At 34.7% G+C, this 22867-nt stretch overlaps 2 protein-coding genes and 2 long non-coding RNA genes across 4 annotated transcripts in view; 3 read left to right on the forward strand and 1 right to left on the reverse strand.

Moving 5' to 3' along the window:
* Positions 1-22867, reverse strand: part of LOC135837357 (uncharacterized) — a 288834-nt gene that overhangs the window by 137928 nt on the left and 128039 nt on the right. The gene's annotated exons all lie outside the window — the stretch shown is intronic.
* On the forward strand, positions 1386-4544 carry LOC135837271 (uncharacterized). The gene is made up of 3 exons (XR_010557161.1): positions 1386-1848; positions 1952-3417; positions 3740-4544. It is a non-coding gene; the product is annotated as an uncharacterized LOC135837271 (long non-coding RNA).
* On the forward strand, positions 7373-10233 carry LOC135837416 (uncharacterized). The gene is made up of 3 exons (XR_010557186.1): positions 7373-7552; positions 7656-9143; positions 9227-10233. It is a non-coding gene; the product is annotated as an uncharacterized LOC135837416 (long non-coding RNA).
* The window catches only part of LOC135837375 (uncharacterized), a 141810-nt gene continuing 134486 nt past the window's right edge, over positions 15544-22867 (forward strand). The window contains exon 1 of the transcript XR_010557177.1: positions 15544-15584. The gene's annotated coding sequence lies outside the window, so the exon portion shown is untranslated. The remainder of the gene's footprint in view (positions 15585-22867) is intronic.

Below are 22867 nucleotides of genomic sequence, written 5' to 3' on the forward strand. Positions count from 1 at the left end.
ATTTTAATTCTGAAAAATTGGTCGACATAGTTGTGGATGTAAATTTCAAGCATCAAATTTTACATCAACATGTCAACATTGCATGTCGAGGTATCAGAAACAATGAAAAAATTTCAAAAATGTTCTCTAACCTGGCTTATTTACAGACAGAAAATTCCTACTGAGTAACTAATTGATCCCTTTTCTATCATTATATTGGAAAAAAACATGGTCGATGTAAATGTCGATGTCGGTAATTGTTGTGCTGGTATCACATCTCAACTTTGATTCTGTCAACTTTCCCAGATCTCTAGTAAGTTGTTGGAATCACAAATATCATTATCTTTGTTTTTGTCCTGTTGATCAGTAAACCATATCTTGAGCTGCATTTCTCCAGGGACTTCAGCAGTGTGGACGTGTACTCCACACATGAGGCCACTAAAGGTGTGTCATCAATTGAATGTATTCAGGCTTCACTAACCATCCTTCTCCCTTTGTCTAGCTACAAAAGTCGATATCCAGAAATATGTTTTTTCTGATAATTCAATCCCAAAGCTATAGAAAGCTGACTGCATTTTTTGACCTAATACATATCGCACCTCGGGAGTAATAAGGTCACATCTCAAAAAAGTGAAATTTTACAGGAGAGTGATTTTCTTTTTTTTAAAAACTTGATTCATTATTTTTATCAACTTATACTTAATTGTGAGGAATGAATAGCACCTCATTTTAAAGATCTGGTATCCTACTTTCATTTAGCATAAGAACACTTTGAAAAATACAATCTTGAAGAGGAAATATGTCAATGTTTGGAAAAAGTTTTGAGTTATAACCTTTCATTAAAGTTGATGTGGAGGCGAAAGGAAGCGTCCAAAAAAAATTTTATGATAACAAAGTTGTAGAGAATTAAATTTCCAATCGACATAATGTCGTTAGTTTTTTTCTAGAGTGCTTAGTTTTTGAGTTTTTCTCAAAAAACTAAAATTTCATGATATGTGCAAATTCATTTTTCTGAAAAGTGATCAATTTAAAAAAATTTTCCATTTGGTACAAACCAATAAAAAATGCACTCCTTGTGACTATTTCTAACTGACAAACATTCAAAACAAACAAAACTGTTTGTTAACACTTTGTATGTACGAAATTTGCTCAAAAAAGGTGGAGTTTTTTGAGATGTGACCTTATAACTCCAAACAACTTGCAATGTTGTTGAGATTTTGAGTTAGGCCATTTGCGTTTTTTACAAGATCTAGATAATGTACCCAACTCAAAGTGTAATTTTTGGTTGAGGGGGGTCATACAAACCCCAAAAATGCAAAAACATCAAAATCAATTTTTTTTGAGATGTGACCTTATTACTCCCGAGGTGCGATATGTGGCTATGGTAAAGAAAACCAAATCTTCATTCCAAATCCATACTCAATATGTTTCAACAACCCAAAGGCTGTGATTTCTTCATCAGAAATCTCAAAATAATTTCATGAATAGATAAATATTATATACTTGTACGAGTATTTTGGAAAAATTACATCAGTATGTGATCCTAGATAAGATATCAAATAGGTAATAAATCAAACAGATAAGGTGGATATTTAAATTTTGAGTGTTCAGTTTTCATCTCAAAATCATCATTACCTTTGACAGATATTTAATCAATAAATTGTAATTTGATTCAATGAAGGCATTTGGTATTCATTCTGGGTATGTTCAAGATAATTTCCAATGTAAAAAGTGTAGGTGTATGAAGCTACCTGTGTGTTTGTTTTGTACCATAAATTTACCTGGATAATGAAAAGCAACCTATTAGTTGTTTTAATTTTGGTCAAATATGCCACATCTAATGGTGGGAGTGGGACACTTGACAACTCTGTAAGTACCTCTAATTCCCTTTTGAAATTTAAATCACCAATTCTAAACATAAAATTCGCAATTAAATGAGCAAAGTTGTTGAAAAATTTAATTCTGCTTTTAGTATGAAAATCTTGATATGATTGAAAAATTAGCATGGAGATCAATAGGATACTTGAAAACGCCTGAAGATTGGCATCAGGCATTTGTCAAACTAGCCAAACACTACAAAGAAGACATCAAACGTTATATAAATGAAAGTCACGTGAATGAAGCTCAATATAAAGAAAGCATGGAACGATGTAAAAATGAAAGTTGTGTGAATGAAGCTCTATATTATAAAGAAGACAACAAACAATTTAAAAACGAATCTCATAATATAAATAAAAGGGAAAATATGAAACACCAATTGATCCTAAAGTTCTGTACACAACTGCTGGAAGATGCAGAATGGTATTTTAATTTAGAACACGTCTTTCCCAGTGAAGATGAAATGTTTACAGATTTGCAAAATAATGCCTCCACATATACTGATACAATTACTCGCGACTGTTTAATGAAAATGAAGAATTTGACTAATTACAAGACGTGTATTAATGAGCACACCATTAAATGGCTGCATTTCCTCGCATTTTCTAAAAGAAGATTGGCTACCGGGCTCCGGAATAAACTTCTGGAAAGAAGTATTGATGCATTTGAATTTTGTTTATTGGTGGGAAGAATTTTCTCGTGCACGAGGAGTGTTGTTTATTACTCATATAGTCCAATAAAAGATCTCAATCCTGAAATTGTTCAAGAAGTATTGGTAAATTTTGGAATTGAGGGCTCTACAGTATTGGAGGCAGTGAAGGTTTTGCTAGCAATTGGAAACATGACAATAATATATCATGATAATAATTGAAGAATTCCACTTGTGAAACTTATACTGGGAGTTCATGATGAAGGTACGAGTACATAATGTACATATAAATAAAGCAGTGATGATTCTGATTTTCAAGATTGAGCTCAAAAGCAGTTGAAACTCCCAAGAAAAAGTTCAGATGAACAATTTTGATTTCTTGCCAAAATTTTTATATTAGGAATGAAAATATTTTAAGCCGATTTTGATACCTATACTGTACTTTTTTCAAAATGCCTGAAAATTGTGAGCAATTTTTTTATCCTGATTTTTTCGGAGAAGTTTTTCTACTTTTAATCGAATCCGTGTTTGTTAAGAATATCGTTATCGAGATTTTTGTTGTGGAAGATTTAGAATCAGCAGGTAATTGGTGTTTATGAAAAGTTGAAATTTAAACATTCCGGTATTTCTAGATAACATGGTATCAAAATGATTAACAGATTGGCAACCGAGACTGTGAAATTTTAATGAATTTTCATCATACCACACTGTGAGGAACATTTGATCAGTGGATTCCAGTTAGATAGGTTCGGACATTTTCTTCTAGTTGGATATCTCTGAGAGTAGAATACTCTTGCCTATAACTTTCTGTTAAAAAGACATCCAAGATGGATAGCAACATTGCAGTATTCTCTGCATTTTTTGTTATTTGTGGTATCATGTCATGTTGTATGCCACTATCAGAACCCCATGTAAGTGATAATTGTTTATTTTTGCATTCCTATAACTTGTAGGGTATGATTTTTTTCTCATTACGAGATGCAATGGAATAAATTTTAGAGTTGGGGTTTTCTCAGATTTTTGTGATTATCATAGGTTTGTTATGAAGCTGAACTCAGTCGAATTTTTCTCCAATTTTTGTGGGGTATCATCTTTGTGTAATTGTCTGATGATAAATTCACTGTCACTTTATTTTTTCCCCATTTGTTTTCAATATTTCATCATCGGTAACAAGAAATTGAAACATTACAAGTAGATGAGAAAATATTTTGAAAAATTGCACATTGATTTCAGAGTGACAGCAGTGAAAAGAAATTGATTCCCATCTGTGTAAAATACCAAGCGTTACATAAAGTCCGCTCAAAGTTTCTGGAGGATACAGAATATTATTTTGAGTTAGAACACACCTTCCCTGATAAAGACAAAATGTTGGAAGATTTGAAAAATAATGCCTCCGCACATACTGAAATAATTTCTCAGGACTGTTTGACCAAGATAAAGAATTCACCGAACTCGATTTATGTGCATGCCGTTAAATGGCTGCATTTCCTCGCATTCTCTAGTGGACCTTTGGCTAACAGACTACGGAATATGCTTTTGGAAAAAAAAGTTGAAGTTTTTGGATTTTGTTCACTAGTGGGAAAGATTTTCAATGATGTCAGCAATATTGTTTTCTATGGTCCAGTACCGAAACTCTGTCCTGAAATTGTCCTGGAGGGATTAGAGTATTTTGGAATTAAGGAGCATGCAACATTGGAGTCGGTGAAGATTTTGGTAGAAATTGGAAACATGTCGACTGTGCATCGTGAAGGAAACATGACAACTATGCATTGCGATAATTGAAGTATTCCAGTAAGGAACCATAAAGTAGGAGCTTCATGTATGATTCTGATTTCATTTATTTTTTTAAAATTATGCCTAAGAATTTTGAATGATTATAGTTACTTCTGTTTTATTATTCAACAATCATTGTTTCATTAGGTACTCTTTAGTTTTGTAATATTTTCACATTTTTGTACTATTTTTCTCAGTATTCTGATATTTTCCCATAATTTTTTTTGAATACTTGTTTGAATTTTAATAATATTTTCTATAATGATATGATTTTTCCCCACCATTGCACTTAGTTGTTTTTTTGGGGTGATCTATTTTGATATGTAGATGACAAGGTCACTGCTAAATATTTCTACATCAGTTAATTTTTGTTTGAAATGGGGAAGGGGACGGGGACTTTGAAATTAATTATGCTCTCATCATCAAAACATACTTATCACCCCATTATGACCATTACAGTTAGGTAATCCTGCTGGTAAGCGCATGCAATTGCTTCCGGTCCTATGCACTTCTCACACATTTGGAAAAGCTGCTGTTGGCAATGCCATCAATATTATCGATTGCTAATTGATTAATTTTTCCAATTACATATTGCGATTATCTTAATATCGCAATATCAACAACTTGCAATATTTTCTGCAAGGATCGTTAGTGTGCAACAAGGAATTTACCCATTCAACAATGACCATGCTAATTTTGATGTAAATGTCGATCCATCCGCATCCGTCACTTCTGGATACCACATGTCGATGTGAATTTTGACCCTATTTTGACCCAATTGTCGATGTAATTGGTGACCAATGTTGATCGACATTCATGCGGACAATTGGTCCGACATAGGGTCAAAATTTGCATCGACCTGTGGGATCCTAATGTGACTGATGTGGATGGATCGACATTTGCATCGACATGTTCGTCAATACCCTGCCACAAAAAAGTTGAAAAATTAATTTCAAAAAAGGAAGTTTTTTCCAAAAATAATCTCAAAGGTGGCAATTGCTTGTGCTGAAAGCAGCATTGACACAGAGGCCACTTCTGAAAGGTACAGACAGAAAGTCTGTACAAAATAAGTAGAAGTTGAACATAAACTCCTTATATTGAGAAGGTGCAATACTCTATCTAAGAGTATTGAACTAATACATTTTCACAACATGTTGATGTTAATGTCAATGTGAAATTTGACATCAACAAATACATCCACAATATCAACATCATTTTCAAAATTTGAGAAATCTTTGAAAATTTGGTTGAGGTTAGTGTTGATGTATTTGTGGACCATCAACTTTCACATTGACAACTCCAAATTATGAAAAAATGAATAATTTTGTACGTGCCATCAAAAATTTGTTCTTCTCTTCAAACAAGATGATATATTTTAAAATGTTTACCAAACTTTTGAACGCTAAAACAAAATTTTAATTCTGAAAAATTAGTGTGGATGTAAATTTTGAGCATCAAATTTTACATCAACATGTCAACATCGCATGTTAAGGTATCAGCAATGATGAGAAAATTCCACAAATGTTTACCAACTTGGCTTATTTACAGACAGAAACTTCCTACTAAATAACTAGAGGGTGTCCAGAAATATCCAGTACCGCTAAAAAAGTTGTCTACTAAAATACTTTGGTTGGTCACAGTGAATGATAATAATGATAGCACATGATTGGTTGTTGGACTGGAGAGATGACATTCCACCAATCATATGGATCTATTTCACGTTGCCAACCTATGTTTTTAATGAAAAACTTTCTTAGGGGTACTTGATATTTCTGGGCACCCTGTAATTGATCATTTTTCTATCATTATATTGGAAAAAGACATGGTCAATGAAATTGTTGAGGTCAACAATTGTTGTGGTGGCATGCTAAAAGCTGGAGGGACATTGTTGTGATTTGGAAGTAAGCTCCACCCACAGTTTTGACATGCGCAGTGATAGATTCGTCGCATCAACTTTAGCAATTCTTGCAGAGTTGTTATCATGATATTTTATATCGAAGGCTGCGGCATCCCTTGCTGTAGCCCATTGCTTTGGGAATGAACTCAGTCCACTGGGTTGACAATTGTCCTCTTGCTCTGGTTCTTTGTACTCTGCCTTGCACAAAGATTGTCTTCAAGGCATCTGCTCTGGTGACTCGTCCAAAGTACTTGAGTATCTGGCGAAGGACCACTGCACACCATTTTCCATCAGTATAGAGGCAGTAGTTCTTTTTGCTGTCCCAGGGACTCTCAGTAGCTACCTTCAGCTCCACTTTTCCATTGCGTTGATCCATCACCAATCCATTTTGCAAATGGTCCAAGTCTCACAGGAACACAGAGAAGACTAGCATGTTAACCAGTTGAATTTTAAGGGCCCAGCTTATCGCTGAATCGCTTTATATTTGTTTCAAACAAGTCACTATACAGTGGTGAGCTGGCAGTGGTGATGTATTTCAGCTTCATGTTTACAGGTGTTCTCAATGATGGATCCAAGGCAGCAGATCCACTTCCCAACTTTGATTCTCTAAACTTCCTAGATCTCTGATGAGTTGTTGGTTAGCCTGTCAGTTATCATAATTTTTGTTTTTGTCCTGTTGATCAGTAAGCCATATCTTGCACTGAGACCGGCTTCCTCTAGGCACTTGGGCATTGTGGATGTGTACTCCACACATGAGGCCACCAAAGTTGTATCATCAATTGGATGTTATCAGGCTTCACCACCACCACCACCACCATCCTTCTCACTTTGTCTACCTATAAAAGTCGATAACCAGACATATGTTTTTTCTAATAATTCAAACCCATAGCTGTAGGGAGCTGACTGAATTTTTCAATAAGATATCTGGCTATGGTGCAGAAAATCGAATCTTGATTCTAAAGTCATACTCAATATGTCTCAACTATGTACTCAAAAGCTGTGATTTCATCATTCAAAATGTTGGTGTAATTTCATTGATAGATATATTACATACTCATATTGTGGAAAAAGTAGGTATGTGAATGATCCTAGATAACATATCAAGTAATAAATCAATCGCGGATTCTCAAAATTATCATTACATTTGACAGATATTTAATCAATAAATTTTAATTTGATTTGATAAAGACATTTGGCATTCATTCTGGGTATGTTCAGGATTATTTCTAATGTAAAAAGCATAGGTGTATGAAGCTACCTGTGTATTTGCTTTTTACCTTAAATTTACCTGCATAATGAAAAGCAACCTATTAGTTGTTTTAATTTTTGTTAAGTATGCCACATCCGATGGTGGAAGTGGGACACTTGACAACTCTGTAAGTACCTCTAATTTTTACATTTGAACTGAAATCACATCAGTTCTAAAATAATTTACGATTATGTGAGCAGAGTTGTTGAAAAATTTAATTTCATTTTTAGCATGAAAATCTCGACATGATTGAAAAATTAGCTTTGAGATCAATAGGATACTTGAAAACGCCTGAAGATTGGCATCAGGCGTTTGTTGTACTAGCTAAAAAGTATAAAGAAGACATCGAACGTTATAAAAATGAAAGTCACACAAATGAAGCTCGATATAAAGAAGACATCGAACGATGCAAAAACAAAAGTTGTGTGAATGAAGCTCAATATAAAGAAGACATCGAACGATATAAAAATGAAACTCTCATAAACAAAAGGGAAAATGTGAAATGCCTATCAGTCCTAAAATTTCGCACACTGTTGCTGGAGGATGCAGAATGGTATTTCCATTTAGAACACGTCTTTCCCAATGAAGATAAAATGTTCGCAGATTTGCAAAGTAACGCCTCTGCATATACTGTTACAATTTCTCGCAACTGGTTGATGAATATGAAGAATTTGGGTAATTTCGAGCATATTAATGAGCACACCATTAAATGGCTGCATTTCCTCGCGTTTTCTAAAGGAAAATTGGCTACTAGACTCCGGAAGAAACTTATGGAAAGAAATATCGATGCTTTTGAATTTTGTTTTTGGGCGGGAAGATTTTTCTCAAACGCTGGGGGTGCTCTTTATTTCTTGAATAGTTCAGTAGAAGAACTCGATCCCGAAATTGTTCAAGAAGCGTTAGGATATTTTGGAATGGCGAGCTCTTCAGTATTGGAGGTAGTGAAGATTTTGCTAGGAATTGGAAGCATGACGACACTGTATCATGATAATTGAAGCATCAAATTTTAGACTTTTCGAATAATCTGCTTATTTTATTTCTAGTAATATAAGTCTATCTGAAGGGGGGGGGGGGGGAGTCAACAATATTTTGGATGGTAGTGAAAAAGTGGTGATTTTCGATCAACAAATTTCCCTGTATAGATACCCTCTTACTACCGAAGTATGGCTTCAAACAAATAGAATTTAGAATGGTCGTTCAACCAATTGCTCATAACATTAATGAACCACACCATGCTATTACAATCTTCCCAAAGAAGTGAATCGTTTCATCTATGGACTCAAAAGCTGTGATTTCAACATTCAAAATCTCGGTATAATTTCATCAATATTATGTACCTATATAAAGATATATTATGTACTCCTATTTTAGAAAAATGAGGTACCTATGTGAATGATCCGAGATAACATATCAAATAATAAATCAATCGCAGATAAGGTGGATATCGAAATATTCAACTTTTATCTCAAAATTATCATTACATTTGACAGATATTTAATCAATAAATTTTAATTTGATTCGATAAAGGCATTTGGTATTAATTCTGGGTATGTTCAAGATATTTCTAATGTAGAAAGCGTAGGCATACGAAGTTACCAGTGGATTTGTTTTTTTACCATTTTATCTGGATAATGAAAAGCAAAAGCAACCTATTAGTTGTTTTAATTTTTGTTAAGTATGCCACATCCAATAGCGGGAGTGGCACACTTGACAACTCTGTAAGTACCTCTAATTAGCATGTGAATCGAAATCACGCCAATTCTGTGGGCAAAGGTATTGAAACATTCAATTTCGTTTTTAGCACGAAAATCTTGACACGATTGAAAAATTAGCATTGGGATCAATTGGATACTTGAAAAAGCCTGAAGATTGGCATCAAGCATTTGTTGCACTAGCCAAAAAATATACAGAAGACATTGAACGATATAAAGGAGACATCGAACAATGTAAAAATCTAAGTCGTGTGAATGAAGATTGATATAAAAAAGATATCGAACGATATAAAAACGAATCTCTCAAAAATGAAAGAGAAAATGTGAAATGCCTATCGGTCCTAAAGTTCCGCACACTGACACTGGAGCATGCAGAATGGTATTTCCACTTAGAACACTTCTTTCCCAGTGAAGATAAGATGTTCGCAGAGTTGCAAAGTAACGCCTCTGCATATACTGTTCCAATTTCTCACAACTGGTCAATGAATATGGAGAATTTGGAAGAATACGAAGATATTAATGCGCATACCATTAAATGGCTGCATTTCGTCGCATTTTCTAAAGGAAAATTGGCTACTAGACTCCGGAAGAAACTTCTGGAAACAAATGTCGATGCTTTTCAATTATGTTTTTGGGCGGGAAGATTTTTCAAATACACGGGGGGTGCTCTTTATTTCTGGAATCCTTCAGTAAGAGTTCTCAATCCCGAAATTGTTCACGAAGGATTAGGATATTTTGGAATAATGACGAGCTCTACAGTATCGGAGGTAGTGAAGATTTTGCTAGCAATTGGAGACATGACGTCAATATTTCCTGATGATTGAAGCATTTCACTTGTGAAACCTATACTATAGGAGCTTCATGAAGGTACCTACATATAAATGAAGCAGATGATTCTGGTTTTCAGTTTGTTTTTTTTTTAAATTACGTTTGAAAATTTTTTTGGACTGTTGTCTGTTATACTTATGTAGTTCTGTTTTACGGCCTACGGGTATGTGTTGCTTGCTTAAGTATTTTTATTCAACAGTCATTTTTTTCATTACTTGTTAGTTTTGTAATATTTTCAAGTTTTTATACTATTTTTCTCAGTACATATTAGTTGATCTTTTTGCATAATTTTTTTCAAAATGTTGGTTTGAATTTTAATAATATTTTCTACAATTTTATAACTTTTTTCTACCATTGCTTGTAGTTTTTTTTTTTTTTTTTTTGAAAAATAATTGATCTTGAGTACAATTTATTGAAATAAGTTGAAATTTCGCAAGAAATGCCATGAATATTTAAGTAATATATTGACAAAAATGTTTTTGAACATTTGTAATGAATTTAGGCGGCAAAATTGGGTAATGCAAATTTTTTGTAAAATTGTTACGCATTTCAATCAGTGGCGAAGCGTGAAAAAGTCGTCATGTAAGCTAGAAAGCTACAGAAGTATCAATAATTGCAAAATTGAAAGTATTAAAAGTATCAATTATTTTGTTTGAAAAAAATGACCCCTAAAAATATGATAACCCATAATAGTTCAATTTATAACAATATTATAAACCAAACCAAACCAAACCAAACAACATTTTACAATTTAAAAACAGTGTTGCAAAAAAACTTTTTGATTTCACAGCTTGTTTTTACATTGAATTTTGATTTAAAATTGAGCTGAGTCAGACCTTAAAAGTTGAAAATTCAGACTAGGAACTAAAATGTTCAAAATTCATCTTGAAGAATGCAAAGAAAACATAGCTAATTCATTGAATTTTGAGAAATTAATTACGTTTTTTTCTCTTGAAAAGGCCAGAAAAAAAGAACAAAAATGCTGATGTTAAAAAAAAAGTTTTAAACAACCTGGGAAAAAAAGTTTTAACCAAACGTTTTTGGTACAAAACAATTTGAACAATTCTACAGTGTTTAAAAATGCGAAAGAAGCGAGCTTGAAGCCGGCTTCACCAATGCGTTTAGTGACAACTCTTTCCCTGCACCCTTCACTACCGCTTAGGACTATATGCGCATGCGTCAGAACGACTCAACCAGCCTCAGCTGAAGCCGAACGAATAGGGCTTCCAGCAGAACAAGTTGCCTACTCCAACCCCACATTTTGATAGATAATTTTGATTCTTTCATTTCGCAATTTGATATTTTAAATTTTCTGTACAATTTCTGTACCTACTGAAGTAATATTTTCTTTTTTCTTTTTTTTCTTTTTCTCGTGTAAGCCCGGCTTACTGGCTTACATGCACGCTTCGCCCCTGATTTCAATAGATGACAAAGTCACTTCTGAACTGGCGAAAAATGATATTGAAATTCGATTACACCCCATTATCACAAAAGTAAGCAATTTGCAAACTTCCAAACACTCAGTTGAACCCTAAAAGTGGTCGTGGTTTTTTATTGCAATGGCCTACGTCCATGCAGACGCAACACTACCTATGGTTTGAAACTGAACCATTTTTCCAAAACAAATTACTTAAGAGCTAGAGCTTAAAAAGCACAATTTTTTGGAAAAATTCCTCTCTTTGTGGAGCCATATCTCTCCACCAGAGACACCTTCAAAGTAAACATTTTTCATGAAGGACTTTCATACGCAGAGAATGAGGATTTCCGCTGAATTATGCCAAAATCCCACTATCAGGGTATCTAACAGGTAGTCAAAGTATGAAATTAGTCAAAAAGGTAGTGAATCTAAATCTGTTGCCCTGCATATTTGCAAACGAAATAAATGTGCCCATGAAATAAACATGCACTTCAATAATACTTCACTTCCAACCCTTCCCACTGTTAAATACTTAGGTATCAACTTTGACAACAACCTTTCCGGGTCCTCTCATATAGAAGAAATCAGATCCAAATGCTTTAAAAAAATTAATCTACTCAAGAAACTAAGTATCACACACTTCTTATGGTTCTGATCGTCATACCTTACTCAAACTTTACCAGACACTCATCAGACCAGTTTTAGATTATGGATGCTCTGTCTATACTTATACCCCTAATAGTCGCCTCCACAGGCTAAACACTATTCAAAATACAGCTGTACAAATTTCCACTGGAGCCTTTAGAACTACCCCCACTGTAAGCCTTCTTAATGATGCTTCTGAATGTCCACTTGACATTTATGTAGACAGTATATTTCCACATCAACATACTTGAGCATAAAATCAAACCCTGACTTCAACTTAAAGTTGGAATATATAATTCCTATACATTCACTATCTGTAAAATTCCAATCTTTTCTTCAACAATTTGAAGAAAACAACATTAAAGTACACCACTTGTTAGTAAACCCTATCCCACCTTGGCAATCTTTTAACTATGTTATTGACCTATCCTTCACAGAATTTAACAAAAATCACACCAACTCCATCATACTTAAAAGACATTTTCTTCTCCTTCTTGACAAGTATGAAGAATTCAGTCATATATATGTGACCCGCTCTGACAAAACCGACCATTTCGACAAAATTTCAAAAAATGTTTTTTTCTCAAAAATCTGATCTTTCAACCCTTGAAACTCATTTTAAACATCATTATTTTGGACACTTTTTTTTGTCGAAACGGTCGGTTTTGTCAGAGCGGGTCACATATACTGATGGTTCAAAAACTCAACAATTCCCTGGATGTGCAATCATTCATGGCGATGTATCTATCCCCATTGCTCTCCCCTCCCTTTGCACTATCCTTACTGCTGAACTATATGCAATTAAATCTGCAATTTCATATTCCCTTGATTTTTCTTTAAATAATGTCATAATTTTTACTGACTCACTATCTGCTCTTTCATCAATAAAAAACTATAAGTCAAAGTATTCACATCCTATATCACTTAAGATCATTGAACTTCTTCAACTTTTCCAAAATAGCATACCCAAACTATGTTGGATATACCTTCTCACTCCCAGATTCAAGGAAATGAGCTATCAGATAAAATAACTAAACAGGCACACCTCTACCTCCTCCTTGCCAACATACCAATCCCTCTATCTGATTTGAAACTCCATTCCAAAACACTAATGCATGAAGTATTTCAATCTTCATGGTCTCAGGTCCCCAAGCTCAAATAAACTCAAAAGCATCAAAAACACCACATCTTTGTGGAAAACTTCTGAACAACTTCAACGTAAATCTGAGGTTCTTCTCACCCGACTCAGGACTGGCCACTCCCTTCTCACTCACCAATTCATATTCCTTAAACAGCCTCCACCATTATGCCCAGAATGCAACATCTCCCTAAACATTGCTCATTTACTAATAGACTGTCCTTCCTACCAGAATGAACGCTCCACACACCTAAGTTCTAACCAACTGCAGGTCCTCCTTTCTGACAACCCTTCTCACACAGACGGAGTTATTAAATTTCTAATCTCAACAAAATTAGATTAAAAAATTTAAAATTGTATGTACATACTTAACTTTATTTCCTGTGTATAACCTAATTTTAAGCTTTTCACTTGTAAATACGAGCCTCTTGCCGATAAGTTGCTATATATAGCTCATTAAATAAATAAATGAATGAATAAATAAATACTTAAATAAAAAGTGAAAAAATTCACTAATGCGTTCATTTGTGCCTATTTTTTTTTTTATAATTTTGACTGAAATTTAAAACATTTTCTATACAAATTTTCTTCTAATTTAAATTTTTTTGAAAATTTTTTTGTGGATAATTTGACTTGGTTATTTTTTTTTGCGTGTGTTGGGGAGGGGGGTTCAAGTAGAGAGTTTTCTGAAAATTTGGTCAAAAAAAAGTAGTGAAAAAGTAGTGATTAATAAAAATCTGTTACTAGATTCCACGATTAACTTTGGGTAATTTTGAAATTTCTTTTTCTCGGGGGGGGGGGGGGGGGGTGGTTCTATAAATTTTATGAAACTTTCTGCAGTTTTGACAAATCATTCAATTTTGAGAATTTTTGATTAATTCTTGGTATTTTTCAATAATCTAAGCAGTGTGTGCAAAATTTAACTTGTATGAGACATTTTCTCAAATTTTGGTTGTTTTCTGATGGTCCATATTAATTTTACAATTTTTATTATATGTACTTATTACTTTATTTGTGAATAGATATTCATTTCTGGCTTTTTATTGAACGTCGATATCGTCTGAATTTTTACTTCGGCGTTCCGCCATTATTATAAGGTGCACCGGGGGAAGTCCGAATTCGGGGTAAGTCAGAAAAACTGCTCTAGCTTTTAGAGGCTTATATCTGCCGAAGCGCTACCCTGGGGTAACTTGAGGGTACTACCCCTACTTCATCACAGCATAAAAAATTTCGCGACCCAGTTTCATTTTACAGGCTTTTGATTGGTTCTTTTTTAGTTGCTGTTTTGAATTTGATTTCAAATTGTAACTAGTGTTTTTCAAACTGCTTTTTACCTCAGAAGAAATGATCAGTAAAAGTGATATTATAAGTGAAAGTATTCCTAAAACAATAATGTAAAACCCCAAGTATTCAATTTTTTTAAATTTTCAATTACTCATTATTTATATCACTTTTTCTGACTTACCCCCTAAATTAGTGCTATGGGGTAAGTCAGAAAAATGAACATTGATAATTAGGATTCGACTTCATCTATATGTAATACGTAGAATGATATGTTTTCGAGGTCGTAGAATCCGAATCTGGAGTTTTTTTTTGTAGGAGTGGGGGGTGAGGCGTGAGGAGGGTGCAATTCCAAATTTTTCCTGCATTATTGTGTAATATGTCGATTGATATGTTTTCGAGGTCGTAGAATCCGAATCTGGAGTTAATTTTTTTTTATGACTCCAGATTCGAATTCTACGACCTCGAAAATATATTATTCGACATATTACACAATAATGTAGGAGAAATTTGAAATTTTCCCTTTCCCCACGCCTCACTCCCCTCCACTCCTACTAAAAAATGACTCCAGATTCGGATTCTACGACCTCAAAAACATATTACTCGACATATCACATGATAATGTAGGAAAATTTTGAAATTTTCCCTCTCCTCACGCCTCACCCCCACTCCTACAAAAAAAAATAACTCCAGATTCGGATTCTACGACCTCGAAAACATATTATTCGACATATTGCGAATCGATCAGGGTCGAATCCTAATATCACCAATTAATTTTGTAGATTTTCTGACTTACCCCAAAGGGGGGTAAGTCAGAACAAGTTACATTTTATTCGATTGTGCGAAAGCTATTGTGACAATCGCGCTGAAATTTTTACCATAGGTTAAGAACCCTTATGGGAACCTACATACCAAATTTCAGCGATATTGGTTCATTAGTACGAGATTAACAGCTGATCAAAGTTGAAATTGTGAAAAAACGTTCTGACTTCCCCCGGTGCACCTTATCATAATTATTTGTATATCTGCTGATTGATCAATAAATTTATAACCAACTAATCCACCTTAATTTTTCTTTGTTTCAGGTGAGTACAAATTTCCTTCGAAAAATGATAGAATATGAATTCGCGTATGAGAAGTAAGTAATTTTATAATCCTTATGAGAAAAGTTACGTTAGTCATTTCTACACCTGTGACCTTTTTATTTTCGATGGCAAATCAACAAAAATTTTAAACGCGGATTTTGAAAATCAGCTAAAATAATTGAATCGGTGAGTGCAGAAAGGGAACAAGTCACATTTTTGGAAATTTTTTTTTCACGGATATAGGGGTTTCAAAGTACTGCGGATCCACTGGTTTTGTCAGATTTCCGCAAAACTGCCGGGAAAGTGGTATTTGGGCGCAGAAAAAGGGCGGATCCGCATTTATGACTTTTTTGTAAAATTTTTTAAATTCCTTGAAACATAACTAACATTTTTGAGAAGACCATTTTTTGAAATTTAAGTTGATCTCTGAACTGAAAAATGATGAAAAAATTAACAACTTCGGCAAAAAGTCTTAGAACTCAAGGAGTTTTTGGTCAATTTAAACGAGATAGCAGTCTAAATGATGTACTTAGATGTAGAATCAAGCCCCATTCGTGCCCGAGCAATTTCAAAAAAAATTTTGTCGATTGGGTGCAGAAAGGGTCTAAGTCCCATTTGTTTAGGCAGCAACAGCGCCGGCGCACGTGAATATTTTTTTTTCTAAACAGTGCTAAAAATTGTGTCTTGGGGTCCTCTTTCAATGACCTTAAGCATGTTTACCAAAAATTTTTGATTTTCAAATAAATCAGTTTTTTGTTATTCCTGAAAATTGCGAAAATGGACTTGTTCCCTTTCTGCACTCACCGATTCAATTGTTCATCAGGTTTAAATTGGGGTGATCTGGTTTTCCGAATACAAATTTGAAAACAGTAGAATAAATTTCTGAGTTTACGAAACGATTTTGATTTTTAATGACTTTTTGAAAAACTGGAACTTGGGTCAGAAAAGGGTCATTCCACGTCAATTCGACCAAGACATTCGAAAAGATTCAATTTTCAATTTCAAACATGAAAAAAAGTTCAAATTCATTCTGTTGTCTTATTTTGACCTCTTTCTGACGTATTTCAAGAAAAAGTTGATAAAAATCACACTATCACAGCAAAAAAATAAAAATTCGTTTTTTTTTTAGAATTTTTTTGAATTTTGATTTTTTTGTGATGAGTTCATTTCATCGAGTGAAGGGGGTTTTCAGCTTTTTCAACGGATACGTGAAAGAAAATTGGGGTCAAATGGGTCAACTACACCATCTAAAACTTTTTTTCATGTTTTAAATCAAGAAATCGCGTTTTCTCAAAAACTTTCGATTTTTTTAAATCGATTTTACGACATAATACCATCCCAATTTTTTAATATGTTGTTCAGCGTAAAAAGTTGTCCATAATATATTTTTTTCAGAATTTTTGAGAGTCGGAACAATATGAAAACTACGTTTTGAAACTTTTCAAGCTAATTTTTCGTACGAAAAAAAGTGGCAACAGGCAACACTGATTTTTATGATATCACCAAAAAGCCTTTCAAAACCTCTAACTATTGGAAAAAGTTCCATTTTGGTAGGTATCGCGAGTATCGAGTAATCCACTGCTGAAATGGATGATATTTCAAGTTCACTGAAAACTTTGACACCCCCTAGCTGCATTTAAAAAAGGTCTAGACGGCTGCGATTTGCGCCATTGGTCATCTCTTCAGAGGGTCTTTTCACAGAAAAAATTACAAAAAAAAATCGCTGATACCCCCCCCTCCGTTCTAACCACTTCTTGGTTGAATTGACGTGGAATCACCCAAAAGGGAAAATACCAAAATTTTAGCAAATAGACCAAGAGAAGTGAAATTTGGTGTATGCCTTGTTTTCGACCATCCAAATCGATTCGAAACGGTTTCAAACCGTTTTGAGTGCGCGGTAGTTGTGAAGCACCCTTGCAGATTTTTGAAAATTGAGATTTCCACAACACTTTACCCAATTGGGTTGTTGAAATGAAATTCACTTTGGTATCTCATTTTTAATATGCTGAATCGATTGAATGGCGGTGGTTTCAGGCTGTTCTGGATCCTTCGGGTATATTTTGAAAATTCCAGATTTTCTAAAAAGTGGTCTAGAAACCGTCCAAAAATGCAAGCCTTTGTCAGTATTACACCGAACTCGTAACCTTATGTGGGGAAATTCGGCTCTAACACGTACCTATACGCCAGACCTGACGTCATCTAATGGCAAAGGCGACTATTTGATGTCGTATTCGTAGATGCGGGTGATATATTGACAAATTTTTTCACCAATGTACTCGTATGAAACTTCGGACGTATTTAAAATACGCACCGGCATCCACCGCCGAGTGTTGGAAAAATCTATAATGAAAGAGATAAGCTGCGTGTGGGGGATAGGCTGCGTATAGCTTACCTATATAGTAAGGAGCAGGATTCAGGATATAATCTCTGCATGCATGAGGGCGGGAAAAGAAGAGGAAAAGGGTGTACCAGCAGTACAGCAGCAATGTGGCGAAGATGCTTTTACAACACGTTTAAAGCTTTAGGTAGGGATGTCGGGTGTATACAGAGTATTCCAAGTATATCGCCGTCTACTATGTACAGCACAGCACAGCATACCATACAATGCATATCTATACTGTGAATGTGTATAGTACTGTGTGTGTAGTGTGCATGTATATGCTATGGGATAGAGGATAAAGCTACCTAATTATATTTAGCACATTAACGAAAAACACGACTTGCATTTAAACAGCGGGTAACGTCGTTAAAATAAATTGCCTTGTTTGCAACATTTTTGCGTACGATTCCGACGCGAATATAATATCGCAGCGCAATAAAACAAAAACGGCAAACTATACTAAACGTAGCATACTAAAGTGTATACTTCTTATGCGCGAATATACTCTATATACGCGAATACGATGGTATAGTATACGAGTACGAGGAGGATGATATTCGAGAAACACTGGTATTAAAATGAAACTCATCGTCTGGTGCGACGTCGATGCCATTGCTTCTGTCACTCGTGCCGTCGTACGCCGCATTTCGCAGTCAAGATGTTCCATCAAAAAGTAAAACAATTGTCTAGTTTATAAGTTTTGCCGTCGTCGTTTTTATGGTTGATAAGTTTGGAAAGTTATTTTAATTTAAATGATAAAGCGTCTCGAGAACGTGCAATATTTTTTTGCTTTCAACCGTTTTTCGGCTGTAGCTGTTCGTACATGGATAAGCGTCGAGTTTTCTTCTCTGTGCAGTCTCGGTCTCATCTTGGATCATATTCTAATGCTTTTGGATGTGCGCTCGTGTAGAAATGTACGAGTAGTTACCTCTAGCTACCTATTTCGTAAATGGCGTGGCGACGTTAGCTCATTTACACCAGCTTTACGTAGTAGCAGCGTATTATTCACGCTAACCGAAAACTTTTCAGGTTTTTTCACTGTTCGTGTGAAGATGTAAGACTATAGTATTGAGAATCTTCGCGACGATGTTTTACTGAAGAATATTCTCTTTGAAAAATGACGAGATTCTCTTCTTTTGGAAGGTTGTGATATGGTGTGGTTCATTAATGGTCTGGTTCCTACGATGAAATGATTTAGCAACTTATCTTGCTAATAAATGTTACGAGTAATCGGTTGAACGACCGTTCTTAATTCGATTCATCAAAGCCATTAACTCAGTAGTAAGAAGGTGTCTACAAGAAATTGTTTATCGAAAACACTACCTTTTCTCCACTTTTTCACTACCTTCCAAAATATTTTTAACCCCTGACCCTCCCTCCCTCCCTCCCTCCCTCCCTCCCTCCCTCCCAGATCAATTTTTATATCGCACATTGGGAGTGATAAGGTTACCTCTTAAAAAAATCGATTTTGACATTTTTGCATTTTTAGGGTTAGTATGACCCCCCTCAACCAAAAATAACACTTTGAGTTGGGTACATGTCAATGGAAAATACAAGATCTCTAATCCATCACTTGTCGACACGACATTTGTTGACACCAATGTCGATAAACGATGAGTGAGAAGTTGATATCAAAATCGACTGTCGTCTCCCTTCATTTTTTGCCTCCACAAGGTCTCGACATTGGTGACATTTCTTTCAGTCTAAAAGAAGCAAATTTTGATTGAAAATGTGCGAAATGTGCCCAAAACTCCTTTTTTGATTCAAGTAAAATTATTCTCAAAAATATTTCACCCTCAAAAATTTTGTCGAAAGAAAAAAATTTGCCCTGGGTAGGGATCAAACCTAGGTTGCCACTCACTTCTGTCACATTCTCTAACCACTAGACCATTGCCGCTGTTGAGTAGAGAGGACTTGAAAGAATATCCAGTCCATCTTATTCTGGACTTGAAACATTTTTCTTATTGTATTGTCGACTCAGACATCGACAAATGAGTCGGCAATACTTTGAAATTTCTAAAAATATTTTCTAGATCTTGTAATTGACATAGACTTTTTCATCAATATTAACCAGGTGGTTCACTTCGATTACAAGATCTACAGAAGTATCTAATTGATGTTGACATTTTGTAGATACTTTTGTAGACCCTATAATCGATATCGAAATTCAGGTTGTCTTGCCGATGCTAAAGTTAATGTCAAATTACTAGATTGACAAAAGTTACGACGATACAAGATCAAAATTTTGTAGATGCTTTTGTTGATCTTATAGCCGACATCAACTTAGGATCAACAAGATGACCTGAATTTTGATATTGATCATGGGTCTACAAAGGTATCTACAATATATCGAAATCTTGCACATGACTGTAGATACAAATGTAGACAGAAATGACGACCATCAGCATTTTCATTATAGCTTTTGAAAATAGTGTCAATTTTCAATCAATTATCTTAAATGTAGTTAAATTAACTCCTTTGTGGACAATGATCCGACTTTTTTCAATCAACAATCATGTAAAATCATGTTGATACTTTTGTCGAGGCCACTGACGATCTTGTCAGTGCTACATGGGCGATACCAGATCTTTAAAATGAGGTGCTATTCATTCCTCACAATTGATTATAAGTTGATGAAAATAATGAATCCTGTTTTTTTAAAAAAAGAAAATCAGTCTAAAATTAGCAACTAATCAATCTTTTATTTTCTTTTTCAAAAATGTAGCCCAATACCTACTTACTATTTTGATTTATATTTGAAACTTTTAATGCACCAGCTTCTGTCTTTTTCTTTCTAATATGCACATTTCTTCAAGCGTTCTTTTTCATGTTACCAAACAGGTAGGTTTTATGCCTGGAAGAGGTACAAGAGAGCAGATTTTGAACATCAGACAAATCATCAAAAAATTCTGTGAATTCAACATCCCTGTGGTACTATGCTCTGTTGACTATGCAAAGACTTTTGACTGTGTCAATTGGACAAAGCTATATGAGATACTACGCAAGATGAGAGTTCCAGAGCACCTAATTGACCTGATCAAATCACTGTATGACAAGAACAAGATGATGGCGAGAGTAGGTGGAGAAGAGTCAAACCCGTTTCAGCCAGAATGGGGAGTAAGGCAGGGCTGCATACTCTTGCCTCTGCTGTTCAACATCTATGGAGAGTACATCATGCGAAAAGCCCTGGAGAACTGAGAATGTGGCATCAAGATAGGAGGAAGAAGAATCTGCAATCTCTGTTACGCTGATGATACATACCATCTTAATAGCCGCAAATGAAGAGGAACTGGCAGAACTGATCAGGCGGGTCAGGATGGTCAGTGAGGACATGAGACTCCTCATAAATATGGGAAAAACCAAGGTCATGGTTGTTGATAGCGCTGGATACTTACCAGAATCCAAAGCCCTGAATGAATTTGAAAAAGTGAACTCGTTTATTCATTTGGGTTCACTTGTGGATGCTGATGGAGGACCAGCCAAGGAAATTAGAAGAGGAATAGCTCTTGAAAAAGCAGCAATGTCTCGGTTGAGAAAAGTCACCACCAACTGGAAAATCTCCATAAAAACAAGGAAGAGTTAGGATGCTAGTTTTTCCAGTTTTCTTATATGGAGCAGAGACTTGGACTTGGACATTGAAGCAAGATGATCAAAGAAGAAAAATTCATGCATTTGGAATGTGGGTATGGCGCAGGATGTTGAGGATACCATACACTGCGCACCAAACAAATGCATCAATTGTGGAACAACTGCTAGAATCAACCAGGCTAAATTGAATATGTGAAACTAGGATAATGAGTTATTTTGGTCACATAGCTAGAAGTGGACCGGAAAACATCAAAAAATGAATTCTCTTTGGCAAGGTCCTTGGAACACAAGGGAGAGGAGCATCTCCAACAAGGTAGACTGATACAGTCTGGAAAATAGTTGCCTCATTTGCGACTGCAGCCACACTAGCTCAAGACAGAGAGGATTGGTGGTCATTACGCTTGTGACTATGACGTTGATGATGATGATGATGATGATGATGATGATATTATCTAATAGAACTTTTTGCAACAAAATCACTACTTTTCATTACTGTACTCTCTACCTTCCTTCAACCAAATTTTTAGACAGCTCTCGACTCAACTGCCCCCCCCCCCCCCTAATGTACACGCAAAAAATTGACAAAATCACTAATTTTTTACAGGAAAATTTCCAAAAAAGTTTTAATCTGGTACCTACAAAGTACTTTTTAATTTCAATCAATATTTTCTTTTTTCAATAATTTGAAGGTTTTTGTTGCAGGTTCAAATTTTTTCATTTTTTCACTACCTTTTAGACTAAATTCACTACTTTTTCACTTCTCTCACTACCTACCCATTTTTAAAATCACTACTTTTTCACTACTTTCACTACCTGTTAGATACCCTGAATTTTTAAAAAATATGATGCTGAACTTAATTTGGACAGTTTTTTGTTAAGTTGTCAGTGAGAGCCAATTTTTGGCAATTCAAAATTCTCCTCTCTAAATTTGAAATGAAACAGTCAAATTTTACTGCTTAGCAGTCACGACATTTTGCCTTTTTAGAGCCAGTAGCACAATGCAGGTTTAAATTTTGGTTTAGCTGAACTTAGTTTAAATCTTGAACCAGGTTCAACTTCAGTAGCGTTGCACAACATTGGTTCAGGTTTAGATTAACTAATCATTCAATAACGCGTCATTTTAACCAAATTTTTTCGCAATTATTGTTGGTTTATGTCTGTGATATCGATGTTTTGGAGTGATTTTTGATTACATATTTTTAATGATTAGAAAATCTTACAATTGAAAATGGAAACAAAGTTCTAATTTTTGAATTTCAAAAAAATAAATATTCATGAACGAATACTTGACTAGATTTAATTTTTTTGCTGCAGGAAATTAATTTGTTTGAGGTAAAATGTCCAATTTTGAACAATAGTCATCAAGGT

The sequence above is a fragment of the Planococcus citri genome, chromosome 1, assembly GCF_950023065.1.
Source record: "Planococcus citri chromosome 1, ihPlaCitr1.1, whole genome shotgun sequence".
Classification (NCBI taxonomy): Eukaryota; Metazoa; Arthropoda; class Insecta; order Hemiptera; family Pseudococcidae; genus Planococcus; species Planococcus citri.